We start from the raw sequence: 16,432 nt of genomic DNA, 5'->3' as shown, positions 1-16,432 counted from the left end.
ACTGAGGTCTCCAAAATCTGAATGAACTTTATTTTTCTACTATGAAACAGAGTTGTAACCACTTGACAGTTGGGTTAGATGATAGTGAATTTTGCATTGTGAATCTGTGCTTTGATTCAGTAAAGGAATCAGTCTTGAGAGCGACTCTGGAGCCACTCAAGCTGTTTGCTTTCTTCATCCTCTCAAAATCAGACTGGTTGAGTACCAGAGTTCTCAGCTCAAGTACATCTGGTTAATGTCTAAAGTATTGCCCTTCTCTTTCATCTGTCTTATCCCAAGTAGTGTAAGTGCTGCTTGCTAATTTTTGTCAAGAGAAACAGATCTTCAAAACCCTGATTATATTTTTTCAACAGGAGAAACTCCACCTATTAAAAATTCCTCCAAGTGGATATCTTTCAACATGTGGCCCTAACATTTAATGAGTATTATAATTTTTCTGTGCAGCTACCTTCAAAATGGTGTTGGAAATGTTATTTCCACTTATGCTGGAATCTCAAAGAAGCAATAGCCAGGAAGACAAGGCTTCCTGTTGGCTGGGTGCTGTTTGGAGTTTGTGGAAAGTTCATTCCTGTCAGCTGCCAGAGGCTTCATTTCACTTGTGAAAGATGCCAGGGCTCTTAAGAGAGTGTGTGATGTGTGTAAATGTATTTAAAGGGGCTTATAGAGAATCCTTTAGGATATACTGAATGTTTTACAGTTACTGGTCTTGAGATCAGTTTTCCCTTGGGGTTGGTGTTTGGTTGAGGAAACAGAGAATCATGTTATGGAAGACTTGCAGCATCACAGGTCTTTGTTATACACTGGATTTTGAAAGTATTTAAGCAAACTGTGCACAGTTTTGACATTCAAGTACACAGGCTGGGCACTTGGAAGTGCAGAACTACAGCAACAGGACAGATCATTTTAATGTCAAGTTGTTTTTTATGGGTTTGTTTGTTTTATTGGATGGGCAAGATGCCTGTTTAAAATCCATCCCATGCAGCAAAAATGTGCCTGGTATTATTGGGCACCAGAGATGACTTTTAGCCTCTTTATGCTGTGGTAACTCTTGTCTTTTTTGATATTTGGACATTTTTCATCTCTTTTTTCCCTCTAACTATCTGAGTAGCATTGCACTTGAGTGTTAGAATGGCCCTTTTAGGGAGGAATGTGCTACTGTACCTATTTTCTTTTCTTATCTTTTTCCCCCTGCTTGCTCTTTGCATTTGAATCATCACAGCAAATTTTGCAGACCATTTTCTGTTAAAAGCATGTGCTCAAAGACTTGGCTGGCCACAGCTGCTCTGAGGACTAAAATGGACACATTTCAAGACCCATCCATTTCCTGGTAAGTGACTAATGAGTGATTTACCTTTCATGCCCGTTTCTGCCCATTGTAAGGTGGGTGGACACTATGAAGTTGTAGCAGAAACAACTGTGCTGGGGTGTTGTTATCACAAGGCCGCTGCAGGCTTTTGATTTAGGGGTTTTGTAATACCATAAACAGGCCATGGCAGTGGCCATATCAGTTTAACTGCATCCTGTAGCATTGCTAGTAGCTTTTTATCTGATTTCAAAAAGTGAGGCCTCTCCCTTTGGAAAAATCTCTGAGTGGATATTAAATAGGATTTCAAAGTAGTGGGCCAGAACCCTGTCTGGGGTAAGCAGCCACAGCTCCACTAATTTCTAATGGATCTGTGTTGAGTTGCACCAGCTGAACATCTGGTCACACAACCAAAGCCATTAACCCCTCCCTGTCAGACACAGGGAGCATTATGCATCTGAAAATCCAAATGCCTTGGGCTAGAGTTAATCTGCATTCTTCTTCTGAAGCCATGTTTGCTTTGTGTTTCTGTTCATCATTTTCATTTTGTGGTGGGAGGCTCATTTGTGCACCTTTATGCATCAGAGTCTACTGCCCTTTCAGAGAGAGCTTGCTCTGAAAGAGTTAATAATTTCAACCTGTTTTCAGCTGGAATGAAGAAACTGGTTCCTCTGTATCCCTGCTTTCTATTCTTTTGTTGGCCTACTTCCCTCTGCTTGCATTTTGCATTCCTAATGCCATGAATAAATCAGGACCCAAGGATTTAGAAGGTGGTACAGCTGTAACCACTCAGAAAATGGAATCTGTGAGGCTTGTACTGCAGCTCTAACAACTGCCAACATGGGTGCTCCTGAACTCCTCTAATAACATTTAACTGCCACCAAAATAAAATTCACTTTGCCTTTTTTGATGCAATCTTGGAGATTTTTGTGCCTGTACCCAGTGTCTCCTCCCTTGGTTACCTTTGTCTTTTAGGCTAAGCTCAGTTGTAAGGCCTCTGGGGCAGGGTAATCACCTCCTGGCTGCTGTGACAAAATGGCTTATCACAAATCTGTGCACAGTGGAGACAGGAGCAAGGGAAACTGTGGGATCTGACCTGGCAAAGGGTTCATTTTCTCCATAGAATCACAGCACAGAGAAACGCCAGCCTGGCTGTTGTCCTAGATCTTCTGATAACTTGTCATTAATAATACACACTGGGCTGATTTGTAGCTCCATGGCTCCTGAGAGAGTGTGTGAGGGAGCTCTTTATGTGCTCTTTAGTCAGAGGATGCATCTAGTCTGGATGAAAAACAACAGAGATTGGTAAAAGGCTTGCTCTGGATGATGAATATCTTGAAAGAACAAAGTCTTCAAGTACAACATAAATCATCTTTCTTCCAAGAAAGATGATTTATGTTGTACCAATGGGTTTCCCTCATTACAGCTCTGCTTTTTAAAATGGAAGCAACAATTATGTTCTGAAGAAGGCTGGATACCACCAAACCTTGCTTTTGACCAAGGATGCCTTTTACATCCTTAGCATTTGGTGATGTGGGTTTGGGCACAGGATTCCTGAGAGAACTGTATGTAGCTGTTAGACCTGTCCAAGTAATTATAGTTGGCAAGGGAGGTGTTGAAGCACCCAAATAACATCCTGCAAGGTGTGTGTGTACCTTGTGAGGATGCCTCTCTGCCTCTCAGCTTCCTGTCTCGTAGGAGTAAAAGTCTGCATAACAGAGGGTAAGATTTTTTTAATAAAGGCTTTAATCTCCAGGCTCGCTCTTGCACAAATGTAGAAACCAAAACAGTTGATCTTAAAAAAAAAAAAAAAAAAAGCTGCAGGTACCTACACAGGCTCTAAATACCATTTTAACCTTGACAGTGTTGAGAAATCTGTAGGCTGAGGCGTGATCCCATTCTGCAGCTGAATGAGTGAACATGCATCAGGCAGGCTGTGGTACCTGCCAGAAACGTGACACAGGATGGGCTGTTCCAGCACAGCCTCACTCAGGGGATATTTAAGTCACTGTAATGTGGCTGAGCTCCTGAGCTTCAGGCACTGGGTTTAGGCTGCAAATTGCAACAGATACTTTGAAAAATTTTACTCTCTGCTCAAATCCTTTGGGCTCTTCCTTTCAAGAATGCAGGGATAAGCTTCTGCTGTGAACATTTATTTGATGTGCAGCTGTATCCCTGTGCAGCCTGCCTCGCTGTGCTCCAGTGTCAGTGCTGCCAGTGTGATCTCTGCAGGAAGAGGCTGCTCTCTGCAGGTTTCCTGCCAGCCCTCTCTCCAGGCTCAGGCCCTGTACCATCCCCATCATGGTTTGTTGTGCACGGATCACTAAGCAGTTTCCTTTCTCTCAGGGCACCTCTGTTCCGTGTCCAAGTGAATCTTCAGCAGTTCCTGTGTCATTGCTTTCCTGCTCCTTTGAGTACACAGGCCCAGTAAAGCAGGAGGGGGATGGAAAGCACGTTGTAAATGTGTTGACAGCTTTTGAAGAACAAAACAGCCCCTGAAATCTGCCTTGTCTGCCTTACCCTCCTCTCCTGCATGCTTTTGCTTTCTTTTCTACCATTTTCTCCTTTCTCTTTCTCCATCTCTTCCCTCAAATTATTTTACACTCTTTTGATACCCTCTCCTCTTTCTTTTGGCACTTGCTGCTCTGAAAAGATTTCCTTCCTCCCCATAGTCTCTATTTCTCATTTGGGGGGATTGTTTCAAGGCCTGTGTGGGAATAAATGAAAAGGGGGATTAATTCTGTTTCTGAGTAGATGGCTTGCATCAGTTCTCTGCCCATTCTTCTCTCTCACCCCAGGTACCATGTGTTTAGAAAGTACCCTGCTGTTTTTCTAAATGCTTTCAGCAGGGTAGAATCTGCTCTGGGAAGGTTTTTGTGCTCATTGTTGCTAGCAAAAGAGGTACAGTTATTTATTTTATATCAGTTATTTAAACAAAACAAGGAAAAAAAGCCCCCCAGGATGTTACAATATCCAGTCAACTAAATTATTTTCTTAGGGCCCTAATTCTAGTTTTGTTTCTCCTTGTTGAAGGGAGGCTCTTTGTGCTCTGCTCCCAGCCTGCTGGCCTGCCTAATGTACTGGAATTGATGGGCAGGTCTGTCCCTTTGTGCAAGACCTGTTCCTCTGGCTTTCCCTCCCAGGTAGGAACAGCACAGCCACTGAGATCAATGATCCTGAATCAAAACAGAGCTACAACTGTTTGGCTGTGGGCAGCTGTGAGAGAGCACAGTGCTGTCTGATGCTTTAATTAGGAGGAGACTCAGGTGAGGGAGCCCTGTGTCTCAGGAAAACGGGGATTTGTAGGCTCTTGGGGAAAAATTGGAGTTTTTCAAGCCATAAGGGACCTTGTCCAGGCTCACAAGGCTCTCACTAAACTCTTTCTCAGCAGATGGATCCACAAGGACTGTGGGTGTATGGCTCTAGGGAAAGTGCTCTTCTTGGTGTCTGCCTGTATTCTCCTTTTAACAAGGATAACTCTACATTCTGTTCCTGGCCAAAGCATCTTTCTCTAAACTTTAATTGGGATAAATGGATAAATTTGAGCTTTACTCTGAAAGGGAAAGAATGTACCAAAGTTTCCAAAAGATGGTAACAATACTTTCTCTTCTATACTAGAAAGATGAACTTTCTCTTTCAGGAGATGTGATGTTTCAAAGGAGGGAAGAGCCACTGCACATTTTGGGAACCAATTCCCTGTGACAAGGACTATTTTAGAAGATAAAGTTAATTGGTGGGAACTTATGGGAAGAAAAACGTAAAAGTAATAGCCTTTAATTATATTGAACCCCGAAGCTTTATGTTGAAAATATGAATGCCAGAATTTTAGGTAATATTTTTTGTTTGGTTGGTAATGCAAGAATAATTATTGTTATGGATATTCCAGCTTACAAGTGATTAATAGTAATGGCTTTGCATATTGAGAATGTAGCACAGAATTTAGGCTGAAAGCAAACACAGCCCTCATTTCTAGCTTTTAAAAATTTCGAACTAAAAATACTGTCTGTGTGTGTGTGTGTCTCTCTATATGTCAATTTTATGTTCAAGCCTTATAAAGCCTGTCCCAATTTTTACCTATTGTATGATTGTACACTGTATTTAGCACTGTGCATATTGAGATATCCCTGTTGGGAGGGTGGACACTGTTAGTTTTCCTAACAAGGTAAATATTTGCTGTTTCATAAAACAGAAAATGTCTGAAATGTTTCATTAGGGGAATACATGAAGTAAGTACCACTGTATCTTCTGGAAGCTCAGCTCTTGGAGCTCCTTGGGAGATTTTTTTGGCTTAAGTTCTCTTCAGAACTCAAAGTACACCAAATTTAGCCTCTCATCTCAGAAACCTTCCCATACACTTAAAAAAGTTGTAGTGCTTATGTGAAAACTGTGATTATGACACATCCGAGCTGGTCTCCCTCGTTCCCCTTGAGTTCTGAATTCCTCCTCTCCTTGCCCTAATTTTATCCTTAAACCAGAAAGTATTGGAGGACTTGGGAAGATGTTCCCAGCCCTGGAAGCAACTCTCCCAGCAGAGATTCTGGTTTGCCTCATAATTTAAACTAAACTGACACAAGAGATATTTTTTTTTCTCTACTGCATTTAAACAATCAATAATTGAGGATGCTTGTACAGGAAAGCACCTTGTTTTTGTGGTTCATGCTGTCTGCTCATGTCTCTGTGCTGATGTCTGTCTTGTGTGCATGTGTAAATTGCCTTGATATGTTTATCCATGTTGTCACGTCCCTTACAGCTGCTGCTGGTGACAGACACATGCTGCCATCGGATTAGGCCCTGTCTCTCTGGAGAATGGTGTCTTTGGAGCTGCCTGGACAGCCCTTCCACACTCTGCTGCTATTTCCCCCCTCTCTCTCCTCATTTAACCCAAGATTTCTTATTTGTGTGTGCACAAAAATAGCCCAGCAGAGTCTCTGCTCATTTTTGTCTTCTGATCCATATCTGGGGGTTTTTTTTGGTCTAAATACAGCTTTCCAGGAGGGATTTTATTGCATCAGTACAGCTGTTGTGGAAGCAGGAGCTATTGAAGAAGCTTTTAAGAGCAGAAGGTGTGGAGTGAATAAGTATTCTTGGGTTGGTACTCCAAGTATTCAGTGTTGCTCCTTTTGGAACCCATGATAAGGAGGTTGCTATTTAAAAATCTCCTTTCAGTGTGGTTACAGGAGTTCTCTGTGCTTCACTGTGTTCTGCTCCTGACTCCTGGTGCACCCATCTGGGATGGAGGGAGAACTTCAGCCACCCACCTGCTGCAGGTTTGAGCTGCTACCATCCCAAGGAGCTCACTGGTTTCTTGAGGACTCTCTCAAACATATTTTACACAAAATCAACTATATTTTGAGTTTTAAACTTTCTCCATGTTTAAATTGATGGCCTAGGAAAGCTTTTGATTTGTTTGCATCCCCATGGTGTGGGATTAGAGTTTTGCTCTGTAAGGTGCCCAGACTGGCTGAAAGGTGGTCATGGGCTCCCCACCCTGCTGGGCACAGCCCTGGGGTGGTTTGGGCACTGTCCCTCTGTGCAGCACCATGGCCCTTAAACCCACAGGAAGCCCTGTGATGCTGCAGAGAGTTTGCCAGTTGTTATTTCCATTGCTAGCTTGACCAGGAGTAATTTTTTTCAGGAATATAGTGGAGTTGTGAAGCTGTAACAGTGCTGGTTCTGAATGAATCTGCATTTTGGAATATACCTGAGATGGGGAATAAATGTATAGAAATGGAAAATGTTTATAAACAGCACTGATATTTCTGGATAACATAACTGTGTGAGCAGAAAAATAACATCTTTAGTCTGTCAGCTCTGGGGGAAAATGGGCTAAGATTCATTAAAGACTGTTCTGACAAAGACCAGGAAGATTGTATTTTCTGACTTTTAATTTTCCCATGGAGAGGCTGAGACAGTCTAGTGCTTAAAACAGAGAGCTGGGATTACATTTGAATCCTCTTTCTCACCAAGTAATTTAATTCTGTTTCTTTTTGTGTTATATGAAAATAACATCACTTGGTGGCTTGAGCAGTTTGAAATCCTTGGGTGGAATGATCTGAAGAACTGTAAACTGTTATCTATGGACCAAAATCCCAACTCTGTGTCTGTTTGTGTCCTCATCCAAGCTAGCAGCTCAAATCCTCCTGTTTCTTGTGAGCTGAGACAAGATACCCTGACATTTAAAAGGAGAAATGCCTCCTTCCTTTACTTATTTTTCTTTTCTAAGAACAGGAAGCACATCTGAAATTAAGTGATAATCCTATTTTTGCTCCTTAACTTTAAAACGGGCTATTCTTAAATTATAAAAATCTAATGTCAGATCCCCAAATTGTGCTGAAGGAAGGAGGCGACTGTGTCTGGCATTTTCCAGTACACGCGTGGCCATATCTAACCTAAAATGAGAGGCGAGAGGCGCTGGGAGATGCCGGCGAGCAGAGGGAAGCGTGGCTGAGCCCAGCAGCCCGCGGCAGTCCCCAGAGGTCAGATCTCGGTGTGTTTGTGCCTCTCCCCTCCTCCCTTTTCTCTCCCCCTTTCCATGTGTATTTTGTCTCCTCCTCCTCCCGTGCGTGCCCATCTTCGCATCCCCGCTCTTCCCCTCCCCTCGCCGGCATCCTCGCTCTCGGGCCGGGCTCTCCGGAGGGCCGGGCGCTCGGGGGCTCGTCCTTGCTCTCTGCCCGGCCGAGGGGATCTCTGTGAGCTGGGCGAGCCGCCGCTGCTGCTGCTGCTGCTGCCGGGGATGTGATGGCATAGCAACACAGCAGCCGGGCCGCTGGAGGAGGAGGAGGAGGAGGAGGAAGGCAGCGGTGCCGAGGCTCAGCATGCAGCCCTGCCCCAGGGGCTCCGCTGCTGATTCACAGCCAGCCCCGCTGCCCGCTGCCCCCGCTGCCCGGACCCGCCGCGCTCGCAAGGTAGGCCACGGCAAAAACGCTCGTGTTCCTGCCTGGGCTGGGAAAAGGGAGAATTCGGATGGATGGGTTGAACGGGGCAATGCGCTCTTTGGGGGTGTGCGTGTCCCTTGGCAGCAGCGCTGCCCATGCATGTGCGGGTGAGGAAACTTGCGGAGAAGAAGAGAAGGGTGTCGGGGTGGGAGCAGGAGCGGTGGCCAAGAGCGTTTCCAGGAGGGAGAGGCCGGGGAGCAGCTGGGGATGCGGATTTCCGAGGCGAGCAGCGGTCCCCAGCAGCCCGGTGTGCCCGGCTGCGATGCTTTGCTCATTGAAGGTTTATTTACCCTGGCAGGGCTGCTCCGGGCAGGGTGTGTGGTGGCCTTCTAGCATCTTCCTGGCAGGATCAGGGCACCCAAATATTCCTCATGAAGATCAGCCCACAGTCCCAGCCCTGCCCTTTCCATTCAGCACCTTACACGGTCCAGCCTTGCTCCTTTATGTGTCCGCCCTCCCCTCCCCCAGCTTCTCCCCAGCTCCTTTCACTCATCCTTCCTCCTCCTCCTCCTCCCCTCTCAAGGGCTGCTATTGCCACCACTGACCTTCCCCTGGCTGCAGGCAGCCCTGGCCAGCTGCAGGATTGCCTGCAGGAAGCACAGGACCTCTCCTGCTCCCCAGGGCTCAGCATTCTGCCTCCCTCTCCCTCCCAGACAGGACAGCCTGGGCTGTGGTTTCTCAAGGTTTGGTGCCACAGATTATTCCAGGTGCCCAGTCTAGCCTGTTTCCTTCAGCCTTCCCTCCAGCACAGCATCACAGCTGTGGGGTGCACTGGTGGAAGTGCCAGCATTGTATTTGTGGGGTTTCAATGCTGAGATTGCCCATGTGCAGTGACAGGGGTGTGGAGCAATTTTTCCCATACCCTTAAATGCCACGCTTTCTCTGGGAGAAACCAATGTTTGTTTGTATTTTGAATTTTAGTGATGAAAAAAAAGTCTAGTCAGTTTTTGGTCAGTTTGTTTTCCTTGTGCCCTAATCCAAGGTCCCTCACACCTCTCCTGCTGTTGCTCACCTCTCTGTCTTGGACCTGTGAGAGTTCTGGTTTGGTTATTCTCACTAATGGCCTTTCCTGCCTGAGCACAGTGCCCTTGTTGAGGAAGCTGTGTGAGGTCCCAGCCACCAGGTTCAGCTGTTCTGGGGGGGGTTTCCATTCTCCTGGCACTCAAGTGTGGTTCATGTCCCATCTCACACCCTCCCTGTGCTGGAAGCTTTTCTCTGCTGCTGTGGGAGCTGTCCAGGCAGGCAGCAGGAGACAGCAAGGATGTGGTGCCACTCTGGAACGGAGCAGGACCACAGTCTCCTTTTGCAGCAGTGTCCAGGAATGTGGAGGGCTGGGAGGGGAAGGGTTGGAGTGCTGCTGTGATGTGATGCTGTGTTCAGGTCCTCTCTGTCAGCTGAAGGAGCTGAGATGGGATGAGGATCGTGTCTTTGGATTAATGCCTGAGACAGATCAATGCTGCTCTCTAAAACTGGCCAGGGCTGTAACTGTGAATGGGGCTGCTCAGGTTGGAGTGGCTCTTCACAAAACCAAGCTAAGTGAGACAGGGAAGGGATTAAATGAATGGGTTCAAACAAAGTCCTGAGTTCTGGAGACATATGGTGATTTCTGAATATAATCATGTTTTGAGAAGTACATTCAAGGCTTCCACTTTAGCCTGGATGTCTGTGATAAAAGCATAACAGAGGAATTATAAGTCTCGTGAAACAAGGCATATTGACCAGAAAGAACTCAGTCTTCAAAAAACTCCCATTTTCATAGGTGTATGAAGATGAAACCAATCTTTTCAGAATTGAGCCAAAATTGCTCCATCCCATTTGCCTTTGCTGTTAAAAATAAGGTTACTCTGACACATCTCAAGTAGGGAAAGGAAATGTGCCTCCATGGGGCACACAGCCTGGTCATTAAACTCATGGCCTCAGAAGGCCAGAGAGCTTTGTGCTTTGGCAGGGAGTTTATTATAAAAACGACCTTGGGGGCAAGGCAGAGTATTCAGTTTAGAGAAGCAGGTGCCAGCTTTACAGTGAGAATGAGAAGCAAAGTGCCAAGGCAGCCAGGAGTCAGCAGCATTGCCTTGGCCATCAGAACTGAGTGTGGGTGTGCTCTTCCCACTGTTGTTGATCAGTTACACAGCCTGGCAAATGGGTGATGTGCTTTTCACAATGCAGCAAAACTTGTTTGCTGCTTCCAGCAGCAGGGAAGGGAAGGTTCAGGTGCTGAGAGCAGAAAGGCAAGGCTTGAGGTTTTTACTGGTTTAAATTGGCAGTTTCAGGGCTACAGGAGCCACGTTTCTGAAGGAATGTTCAGTTTTTATGCTTGGTGCAACCTCCTTTCAGTCATTAAGCAAGTGGTTTCCCCCCTGTTCTGCTGTCCCTTTGGGAGGTTGCTGCTTGCTCTTCTCCTGCTCCTTCTGTCAGTCAGGTCTAGCAGGCAGCAGCTTCTCTGTGTCCAGCACAGCAGGGCTGTGGCTCACAGCTGGCTCCTCTGCCTGCTCGAGTCATTATTTCAGTACTTTAAGCTGCTAAGAGAGGGGAAAAGTGAGCTTTAGAGGGAGCAACTTAAAACCCAGCTGGGAGTCTGAAAAAACATGCAAAAGAAATGTAGGTTTTTCAATCTTCCTTAACAAAAATTCCCTAAGTTATTTTTGAGCCTAGAGAAGGGTAGTCAGTTTTGCATGACCATGTTGTGGGCATACACCCACACTCACCTGGTGAGGTGGGGACATCATCATCACCACAGTTTCCTAGTGCAAAGCCAACTGGTGAAATTTTTCAGTTTGAGGTTGTGTGAGTGTTTGTATCCTGTTGCTTAGGAAAATGGAGAGTGAGTGAGCCAGGGGAAAGGATGCTGCTTCCTTATTAAGATGTGTGGCACCTGTTCATCCATTGAATTAAAATAACATTTTGGTTACGAGCTCCAAGTCCAAGTGGCCATTTAGGAAAGGAGCTCATTAGATGTGAGAGTCCCCACTTGACCCACCCTCAGTGAACAACACATCTTGTGCTGCTTGCTCACTACCAGATAAACCAAGATTTTATGTTACTTCTCATGGACAGGTGCCTAATTGAAGCACCCTGCATTTTAATTAATAAAGGGGACCTGGTTCTTTGGTGGAAGTGCAGTGTGAAGCCCAGCTTTGGCCTTTGGGATTTTTAACCCACAGATGATGGGGTTGGAAATGCTCCCACATGTGGAAGATTGCTGACAGTCCCCTTTCAGGGTACATGGGAGCACATAACAACCAGGAGAATTTTTGTGGGAGTGTGTTTGGGTATCTATTCTGGGTTTGTAAAGAGATGGAGATGAAGGGCCCGTGCTCTGAGAGGGAACTGTGTTGTTTTTATGTTGATCCCACTGGGACAAGGGTTGCTTTTCTCTAACCAAACCTTGACCAGTGGGGTCTTGGGAAGTAGGTCGTCTGGCCTGCAATCTCAGGCTTAAGTTATTTACTTACAAGTGCAGAAAATAATTTTTTTTGCTGAAACAGGATGTGTTGTTAAGCTGTCGAGAGAGTCCTGCTGTCTGTCAGCCTGGGAATGCTGCCTTTGTTAGCATCTACATGGGAGCTGAACTCTGAAATATCCACAAGCCTCCCACCTTTCCCCTGAAAGGACACTGAACATGCTGAGCTAAAATGTTATTACTTCTCTGTACAGTAAGTTAAACAACAACAAAGCCATTAACATTTCCAGCAGCAGGGAACATGTTTGTATTTCCACCCTCCTCATGGGATAAAGGCTGAGCTGGGCTGCCTTGCCTCAAGATGTTCCCATATTTTTTTTCCTTATAGGCCAAGATCTGAAGTTGAAAGTTTCAGGGAAGAATGCTTAGGAGGAAATTAGGAATTCAAAGCATAAACTGTGTGATTGAGAGACCTCTTGACCTATACGCTGTGTTTGCTGCTGTTATGTGTGAAAGGGAGCTGGAAATTCAACATCTGACATGACACTACTGCCAGGGACAGGTCTCTAATCCTGGGGTGGCTTTAGCCATGAGGGTCAGCTGCAGTGTGAGTTCCCTCAATGTTTGGGAGAGTTTGGTTATGGGTTTCCATCAGGAGGATTTTAAACAAATGCAGCAGAAAATTCTGTGCACCATGTGCACTGGTGGGAAGCTGTCACCTTCCTTTTGGCTGGGATGGAGAAGAGGTGCTGCAGGAGCTGGGACAGCCTCTCCAGCCAGCCAGGGATGCTGCTGCAGCAGGTCTGGAGAGCAGAGCTAGCACAGAGATCCTGGGTGGTGCCCTGAGTTGTGTGACAGAGCTGGAGCAGGACTGGTTGGGCAAAGGCTGTTCCAGCTGCCTCTGTCAGACTGCCTGGAAAGAAGGGAGTGGGACAGGCTCTCCAGTGCTGAATTTGTAACAGGTGCAGCTCATGTAGGAAGATTAAACAAGGCAATTATTTTGGTTTTAATACCTTTAATGCCCAAGCATTCATCTGTTGAAAAGTAACATCCGGATTTTTGGCTTTCTCATTTTTTCAACTAGAGGATCATCAAGGTCTCATCTTGGTAATGGTTTGGGTACTGAAATGTTTGGAAGCTCTAACACAGCACTGTGGAACATGTACTGCTTCATTTCTTAGGGTGTTCTGAGAGCAGATTCAGGTGTTGGGTGCTTTGCCTGGGGGAGGATGCAAAACAGCACCAGGTAAGGAGGTTGTACCTGATGCCTCTGATCTGACACCTTTGTGCCTGGAGTGGGACCTCCAGCACAGACAGGTGAGGGACACCAGTGGGAAGGGTTTCCCTCCTTGCTGTCTCCACTGTGTGAATGCAGTGCCCCAGTCCCTGCTCCATGGTGACTCCACAGCTGCTTCTTGTGGTGTCCACCTGTGGAAATTCTCACTTGAGCCTTGATGCTTGCTCTGCTTGCACAGAAATGTGCCCAGGAGACCAAGCTCACTTTATATCTGTTTGAACAGCCTGACCACATTGTTCCCTGAGCCCTCCAAAGGAGAATCTCACAACTCCTTTTCAATTAGAGGTTGGAGTAGGCTGTGGGGATGATAGTTTTTGTTGTCTGCACTTCAGTGTGGTTTGTATGATGTTGAACCTTGGCTGTTGTGTGCTGGGTCTCCAGCAGCAGCCTAAAGCAGAGTGCAGAGGGTGAATGGTGGTGTGGGAGAGGGAAAGTGGATCACAGGTTTGGCTCTTGACAGGAGGAAGCATCAGGCAGTAGGAATTTAGCCAGGAAGCATCCACAAAATCTGCTCCACATGCTGCAGTGCCCAGCCCCAGAGCTGTACAGAAGCACTGAAGTAGGAGTGCCAGAACTGGAGCTGTTTTGTGTGCTTCAGCAGAGAAGCAGAGCAGATCCAAGAGCATTTCTCCTTGCTTGGTTCCAGTAATAGCAGGGAATTTGGCAGGGGGTCCCATGGAGCTGCTGGCTTGCCTGCAGACGTGCCTCTCTGTCTGGTTGTCTCTCTCTCCCCTGAATGTGCTCCTTTGTGCTGGCTGCTGTGCAGCTCACTCAGTCCCACATTATCTGGGTTCTCTCCCTCTGGGCTTTGTCTTTGCTGCTGCACAATGCCAGAGGGCAGCTGAGGCACTGCCCTCCAGCCTGCTCTGGTGCTCCTGGCAGCAAGGTGATGCACAGGACATGGCTGGGTAGTGCCCTTTGCTTGGCACTCAGCTTGTCCTGTGACTGCTGCCTTGGACAGGCTTTAGCTCCCTGTGCCATCTGTCCTGATGGGCTTTGCCATCCCTGGAGGAGTTCAAGGAGCCAGCCCTCAGGAGTGCAGCAATGCCTGTCCTTATTTCCATGATGCTGGCAGGGAGCATGGACACCCTACACGTGGGTACCTGCAGGAGCAGGGTTACCCACCCCTGTCTCAGAGTGCACCTGCCCTGTGCATGCACATCTGTCACTACAAAATGCAGTCAGAGCAGAGCTGCTGACCTGCCCAGCACTGCTCCTGTTCTCTGTGCTGGTGGCAGGAGCTGTCAGGGGCCAGGCTGAGAGCAGAGAGCCCAGGTGTGTTGGAGGGCTGGCTGAACTCTGGCCAGCACACACCACTGCAGTTTCACTGCACTGTGCCACAGAAAAACCAGGTCTCAGGATGGCAACTACAGGGATGGGGTTAAATCCCAATATTGCCGGGTGGAACGTGCCTGGGCTCGTCTGGCCCTTGCTGCTTGACCAGAGGTGGCAGCTGTGGTGGTTTCACCTCAGAGACACCTTTGGCTGGCACTTGGGACAAGTCCAGGCAAGCAGGAGCTCAGGTTTACCTCTGGTGGAAAGGCTTTAGGCAATGGTGAAGGAAAAGGAGTCGGTTCTGCTGGGGGGTTTGGATCCAGAGCTTTATTCCTGGCCCACAGGGCTCTGAATGCAGCACCAGCTCCAACAGAACAAGAACCCCGTGGTTGCTGGGTGTTTTAACCCCAGGGAGAGAGGGAGGGAAGGGGTGGGGGTCCCACCAACCAGGTAAGGGAGGGGAAGTCTCAGGGGACAAGTGACACCTGGATGGCCCAATGTCCCCAGGGCTGAGAGGCACCTTTTGAACTTTGCCAATCACACGACCCTTGCTGGAGTGCCAAGATTGACGGACAGCACTCAGCAAGGGGGCAAGGGAGAGGGCATTGGCACACCTGGGGAAAGAACCAGGATGACTAAAACAGGCTATTGCATCACACTGCAACAGGGTGAGACATCAGAGAGCCTCACTGCAAAAGCCATGGAGTTCCCAGTCCTGGGGAAGAGCTCAGTGGCATTCCTTTGTCAGAGGCTTTGAGGAAAAATAGCTTTCCACACCCTGAGAATTGTATCTCAGCTAGACTGAGTGTCATTTAGAGGAACAGAGCCCAAATGGCACAAGCAGTGGAGGAAAAGGAGGTGGTGTTACCTTCTGTCAGAAATCTTCTGTACCTTTGGGGTTGAGTGTGGTGAATTTGCACCAAGAGCCTGGAGGGCTTTGAAGACCCTGGAATTTATAATTATTAATGTGGGTCTCATAATCCCCTGCCTGCATGGAGAAAGGAGGAGGGATGCACAGCCTGCAGTGTTCAATGGTGCTAATGGGCAGGAGAGGGAGAGGACGAGACCTTGGACTGTCAGCCTGCTGGAGAGCTCAGCACAGGCTGTTCTGCTGGAAAGGGAGAGCATTATAGCTGTAAAAATCACTAAGAGATTAAAAAAAATCACAGGATAATCTCTTAATGTGTGTAATTGAGGGCAGAGAGGCAGAGAAGGCTCAGGCAGGGGAGTGAGGGCTGTGGAAGTGCCAGGGATGGGCAGCATGCACAGGGCCGGGGGGATTTCTGCTCAGCTGTGCAATGTGGCTGCTGTCAGTGCAGGATGTGCTGCCTGATCCTGCTCCTGCCCTGCCAGGGACAACAGGATGGGGTCCCCCAGCTGTCCAGCTGAGCTGGGTGTGAAGGAGCCAGCAGCCTTCTCCCATCAGCATCACCCATTGCCCTGGAAGCAGCCTCATCTCCAGGCAGCCATGAGCTCTGTCTGCTGGAGCAGGTGATTTTTACCTTGTAAAAGTAGGAAAGCAGTCACCAAATCTTCTCTGAGCTTTATTTCTCATGGCTTTCCATAAAGCTGAGATGGTGCTGGCAATGAAATGAATCCCTGTTTTAGCTCATTTAGAGTCCAAACAACAAAACCCAGCAGCATTGTGACCAGAGGTCTCATTTCTGATCTATAGAATAGTCCAGGGGCCACTGCTAACTGGCTTTACAGGTCATGCAGTTCAAAAATGGGGATAATGAAGGGAATTTTATAGCTCATAATGAGCAAAAACTCATAAAAAGCTAGCTCACAGTGTGAGATACATGAAGCTGGGGCTCTAGGCAATTCGCCTTCTGAATATAAAAGGAAAAAATATGTTTGAAAATGTTGTCTGTTATGGGAGAATGTCTGTTCTGTCTAAACATAAGTTGTTCTGGATTAAAAACCATACTGTACCACCTGCTAGGAAGAAAGTGAATGTTATCTCAACCAAAACTAGAACAATGGCCATGCTAGTGAGATCCTCTCTCCCTTTCTATAACCATGGGCATCTCAGACAGTTCAAGAAACCCAACCCTTTCTAAAAGTGCAGTATAGTCTGTGGGACTCACTAACAGCAAATTGCATAACCAGGTGGAAGGAAAGAGTTGGATGCTTAGATGAAACTAGATTGTAACACCAGTAGAAGTACATTAAATTAAAAATGCTTCCTTTACTCTCCAGCTGCCATGGAGGCAGCGCTG

General features: G+C 47.0%; 1 protein-coding gene across 4 annotated transcripts in view; it reads left to right on the top strand.

Moving 5' to 3' along the window:
• The first annotated feature begins 7,760 nt into the window (after positions 1-7,760).
• Positions 7,761-16,432, top strand: part of DRP2 (dystrophin related protein 2) — a 31,205-nt gene continuing 22,533 nt past the window's right edge. For 2 of the 4 annotated variants that reach the window (XM_054641307.2, XM_077185935.1), the window contains exon 1: positions 7,872-8,208. The gene's annotated coding sequence lies outside the window, so the exon portion shown is untranslated. Of the gene's footprint in view, positions 7,780-7,869; positions 8,209-16,432 lie in introns of those variants that run through there. The other 2 variants (XM_077185937.1, XM_077185936.1) reach the window with 2 other exon arrangements.

The sequence above is a fragment of the Agelaius phoeniceus genome, chromosome 14, assembly GCF_051311805.1.
Source record: "Agelaius phoeniceus isolate bAgePho1 chromosome 14, bAgePho1.hap1, whole genome shotgun sequence".
NCBI lineage: Eukaryota > Metazoa > Chordata > Aves > Passeriformes > Icteridae > Agelaius > Agelaius phoeniceus.
Note: the sequence above shows the minus strand (reverse complement) of the source record. Positions and strands in the feature narration are given on the sequence as shown.